Genomic DNA, 6,000 nt, shown 5'->3' with positions numbered 1-6,000 from the left:
CTGGCCACAAGGCTTCCTGGAAATGTTTTCCAGCAGGATTTGCCTTTACACAAGCTTATCTCATCTGTGCTAAAGAGGGAGTGTGTGTATTTGGCTCAATTACCCATTCTACTACCTTCTGTTTCCTGGCTGAAAGAGAATTACAAGATAGATGATCTGTCTGGCTCTCTGATCACAGGCACCCTCTGTGTCCTCAATTTCTGTCTCTGTAAAAGGAGCACAATAATGGCCACCCTGCTCATCCCCCCTCCCCCAATAAAATACATTAGCAGTTAATAAGTGGGCTTAGAAACGCAAACATACCATCCTGATACAAAAGAGTGTTACAAATTGTGTTAAGTGACTATGAGCACAGCTCCTGAAAGGCCTTTTCCTTTGGGGCCATTGTTTCCATATGTTACAAAAAGAAGGATAATACCTGGACCAGTTTCACACAGCTATTACAAATGTTATATATTTGTATAAGTAGCATCTAAAAAGTTATATATTTGTATATATGGCACCTAAAATGTTATTTTAAGCTACAAGGTAATTACCCTCCAAAAAAAATGTCAGGTTAGCACCTATCAATAGTAATTTGAAATACGCGGGATGTCAGGGTGAACCATGTACTTCCATCCTTACAGATAAAATATACTACCTGAGCTCAAAAGCATTTATTCAAATGCCTCTCCTGAGAGGTTAACAGGGCTGCTGCTGCCAGAACATTCGGTGCACTAGATGCAGACCCAAGGAGTTTGTGGCTCTGTTGGAAGATTAAGGACTCTCGGCTCCCCATGTTACTGCCAGCTCCCAGCGTCCTCATCAATCTCTCCAGCTGGCTGTGGGGGTACTGCTTTCTCACTGCACTTTTATAAACAGGAGTAGTGAGCTATTGTTGCCACATACACTCATGCCTGACTACAAAAAAAATAAATACTTTAACTCAAACTTCTGAGAATAGAAAATTGGCTAAATGCCAAGAAATAAAGAAATTAGGTCACTGGGAACCCAGAAAAATGAGTTCTCTCTCCCTCTCTCTCTCTCTCTCTCTCTCTCTCACGCGCGCACACACACACACACACACACACACACACACACACACACACAAGCACCATTTCCCCAAGCTCCAGATGTTGACTCTCCATAGTGACATCATGTGGACACTGAAGGGATGTGGCAGAGACGAACACAAAGATAATTCATCAATATGCATTATTTATGGTTTAAGGTTAGTTGTTGATTCCATTTATGCTTTATTTCTCTTGTTTTCCTTTTGTGTATACAGTTCATGCCAGGATTAATCATTCCTTTCCCCCACGGTCTCGCAGCAGGGTGTTTGTTCCTCACTCGGTCTTGTGCTGTCACCAGTTTCTATCAGCTATTCTCCATCTGTTCCCCTCCCCAGCTGCACCCCACACCTCCTGCACAATATCCCACAAAAGACACACCCCAAGGGAAGACCCCCATAATGCACTGTACCTACTTCAAAAGCACGGTGTTATCTGGATAACCTTGAATCCACCCTGACTTTTTTTTCCCAAAAATAGGTCTTAAGAAACAACAAGTATTGGTGAGGATGTAGAGAAAAAGGAACCCTGGTGCACTGCTGGTGGGAACGCAAATTGGTAGAGCCACTGTGGAACCCTATGTATGGAGGCTCCTCAAAAAATTAAAAATAGAACGACCCTCTGACCCAGGAATTGCACTACTGGGTATTCACCACCCCCCCCCCAAAAAAATGCAAAAACGCTATGTTTACTGCAACATTGTTTACAATAACCAAGATATAGAAGCAGCCGAGCAACCACCGATAGATGAATGGATAAAGAGGATGTGGTATGTATATACAATGGAATATTCAGCCATCAAGGAGAATAAAATCTTGGCCAACATGGCGGAGAAGCAGGGGGAATCCATGCATCCGGCGTCTCTCAAACAAAGAAGTGTGGAAGCCAAATGACTTTGAACACCAGGAAAAGAGACCGCATCTACTAGGAAGAAAATGGGAAAGCTGAAAAAGAGATAGGTGGGTAATGACAAACTAGGGGAGATAAAAAAAAGACTGCGTGGGCACAGAGGGGAGGGACCCCCTTCTTCGGAGAGACAAAGGGAAGAGAAAGAGCGGCCAGGAAAGGGCAGGACCGTAGCTGGACAGGAGAAACACCTCGGACTGAGACTGAGAGGGATCCCATCTCTAACTGCGGGGCTTTGTTCGGACAGCGGCCGGCTCCGTGTTCCTGCACCTGGGAGAAGGGGAGCCAGCCCTGGGTGCGGTGGTAGGTCAGGGGCTCAGTCCGCAGCTGGAGAAAGTGGATCCCTCCCTGGAGGGCTGTGCGATAGCACAGAACCTGCCTGCGTCCGCCACCCCCGGGCACGGTGGCTGGGCCCCGGGCGCAGTCCCCAGGAGGCAAGGCGGCCGTTTCCCTGGAGTGCTGTGGGAAAAGACAAAGCCTGCCTGCATCCGCCACCCTGGGGGCTCTCGGCAAGGGCAGCGGCTCTCAGTCCGCAAAGGAGAAGTCGGTTGTCCCCTGAAGTGCGGCGGCACAGACAAAGCCAAAGCCAGCCAGGACCACATATCACCGCACTGAGAGGCGCTTCCCCAGCACCAGAGCGCAAGAAGCGGGACTTTGAATCCTAGCCAAGCGCAGGGTAAGGGGAGTTGGCGGAGCAAGAAAGACCGCCTGCGGCACAGTGAGGACGACTCAAACGGAGTCCACCAGGTCCGGCTCTATGGAGAAGAGACTGGGAGATCACCATCGCCCCACCCCCACCACCACCACCAAGGCCTCAGGGATCACTCCCCAGGCCCTTAGTGGAGGTGGGTTCAGAATACGCCAAACCACGCCCCCTCGCACTGGGTAACTCTGTATCCACCTGATTCACACAGACCCTGCGGGCAGCTCCTCCCGACAAGCTCTGCAGCATTACCTGGATTAACTCTAGGTCAATTCTGGATGTATAGGTATATTCTCCCCGCCCCCCATTTCCCCTCCTTATCTCTCTTCCCTCCCGTAGGCTGGTTACTCGGGTTACTGGTCTGTCTAAACAGACGTACTTAATCCGTCGTCTTGATACATGTTCTACACCTCCTTCTTTACACTCCTTTCTCTCTCTCTGGAATAATCAAGCCATACAGTTTCTCTGGGTAATTTTATCCTCTCTTCCTTTCGTTTTCCCCGCCTCGTTCCTTATTTTCCTTTCTCTCTCTCTGGATTAAGCCTTTTAGTCTCTCTGCCTAATCAATGTTTACTTTTTCTCCCTGCCCCTGCCCCCCACTCCTGTCATTTCTCTCTTTGTATGTGCTCTTCCATCAGCACCGTCTCCACCCTCTTCTTTATTTGTACTCGGTGTTTTTCCATTTTTTAGTTTTTAGTTTTTTGTTTTTGTTTGTTTGTTACTTGTTTTTGTGCTTGCATGTTTTCATCTCCTGTTGGCCTGTTTTCCTCTCCAGAGCTACTCCAAGGAACAAATCAAAGCAAAGGGTAGGGTAATAAAATTACCAAAGTCACAACAACAGACGGCAAGTAACAATCCCCAAAAAAACACTTCCAGAAGGGCCAGGCCCTGCACAGTGTATGACCCTGCTTTAATATAGCAGAGCTCGCAGGTGCAAAGCACACAAGCTTTTAAAACGCATAAGGGACAGAAAACTAGCCAAAATGACGAAACGGAAGAATTCTCCTCAAAAGACATTCCAGGAAGTAGTGACAGCTAATGAACTGATCAAAATCCATTTAAGCAATATAACAGAACAAGAATTTAAAATAACAGTCATAAAATTAATCACTGGGCTTGATAAAAGCATACAGGAAGCAGAGAATCTATTTCTACAGAGATCAAGGGACTAAAAACTAGTCATGGTGAATTTAAAAATGCTATAAATGAGGTGCAAAATAAAATGGAGGCGGCCACAGTGTGAACTGAAGAGGCAGAGGAGAGAATAGGTGAACTAGAAGATAAAATTATGGAAAAACAGGAAGCTGAGAAAAAGAGAGATAAAAAAAATCCTCGAGTATGAGGGGAGAAATAGAGAACTAAGTGATGCAATCAAACGGAACAATATCCGTATAATAGGTTTTCCAGAAGAGGAAGAGAGAGAGAAAGGGGCTGAAGGTGTACTTGAACAAATCATAGCTGAGAACTTCCTTGATCTGGGGAAGGAAACAGGCAATGAAATCCAAGAGGCACAGAGAACTCCCTTCAGACATAACTTGAATCGATCTTCTGCACGACATATCATAGTGAAACTGGCAAAATACAAGGATAAAGAGAAAATTCTGAAAGCAGCTAGGGATAAACATGCTCTAACTTATAAAGGGAGACCCATATGGCAGGCCAGAAAGGAATGGCAGGAAACCTTCAATGTGATGCACAGAAAAAATATGCAGCCGAGAATCCTTTATCCAGCAAATCTGTCATTCAGAATAGAAAAAGAGATAAAGATCTTCCCAAAAAAAACAAAAACTGAAGGAAATCATCACCACTAAACCAGCCCTACAAGAGATCCTAAGGGGGATTCTGTGAGTGAAATGTTGCAAGGACCACAAAATACCAGAGACATCACTACAAGCATGAAACCTACAGACATCACAATGACTCTAAACCCGTATCTTTCTTTTTTTATTTTTTTTTAAATTTTTTTTTCAACGTTTATTTATTTTTAGGACAGAGAGAGACAGAGCATGAACGGGCGAGGGGCAGAGAGAGAGGGAGACACAGAATCGGAAACAGGCTCCAGGCTCTGAGCCATCAGCCCAGAGCCCGACGCGGGGCTCGAACTCACGGACCGTGAGATCGTGACCTGGTTGAAGTCGGACGCTTAACTGACTGCGCCACCCAGGCGCCCCTAAACCCGTATCTTTCAATACTAACACTGAATGTACATGGACTACATGCTCTCACCAAAATACATAGGGAATCAGAATGGATAAAAAAACAAGACCCATCTATTTGCTGTCTACAAGAGACTCCTTTTAGACCTGAAGAGACCTTCATATTGAAAGTGAGGGGATGGAGAACTATCTATCATGCTACTGGAAGTCAAAATAAAGCTGGAGTAGCCATACTTATATCAGACAAACTAGACTTTAAACTAAAGGCTGTAACAAGAGATGAAGAAGGGCATTATATAATAATCACAGGGTCTATCCATCAGGAAGAGCTAACAATTATAAATGTCTATGCGCCGAACACGGGAGTCCCCAAATACATAAAACAATCACAAACATAAACAACCTTATTGACAAGAATGTGGTAATTGAAGGGGACTTTAATACTCCACTTACAACAATGGATAGATCATCTAGACACAGGATCAATAAAAAAACAAGGGCCCTGAATGATACATTAGATCAGATGGACTTGACAGATATATTTAGAACTCTGCATCCCAAAGCAACAGAATATACTTTCTTCTCGAGTGCACATGGAACATTCTTCAAGATAGATCACATACTGGGTCACAAAACAGCCCTTTGTAAGTATAAAAGAACTGAGATCATACCATGCACACTTTCAGACCACAATTCTATGAAACTTGAAATCAATCACAGGAAAAAGTCTGGAAAACCTCCAAAAGCATGGAGGTTAAAGAACACCCTACTTAAGAATGAATGGGTCAACCAGGCAATTAGAGAAGAAATTTAAAAATATATGGAAACAAATGAAAATGAAAATACAACAATCCAAATGCTTTGGGACGCAGCAAAGGCAGTCCTGAGAGGAAAATACATTGCAATCCAGGCCTATCTCAAGAAACAAGAAAAATCCCAAATACAAAATCTAACAGCACACCTAAAGGAAACAGAAGCACAACAGCAAAGACACTCCAAACCCAGCAGAAGAAGAAAAATAATAAAGATCAGAGCAGAAATAAACAATATAGAATCTAAAAAAACCATAGAGCAGATCAATGAAACCAAGAGTTGGTTTTGTGAAAAAATAAACAAAATAAGGGGCGCTTGGGTGGCTCAGTCAGTTAAGTGTCAGACTTCGGCTCAGGTCATGAACTCACGGTTT

The sequence above is a fragment of the Puma concolor genome, chromosome E2 (genome assembly GCF_028749965.1).
Source record: "Puma concolor isolate L17-30 chromosome E2, mPumCon1.1.hap2, whole genome shotgun sequence".
Classification (NCBI taxonomy): Eukaryota; Metazoa; Chordata; class Mammalia; order Carnivora; family Felidae; genus Puma; species Puma concolor.
The sequence above is the reverse complement of the archived record's forward strand: the minus strand, read 5'-3'. Positions refer to the sequence as shown.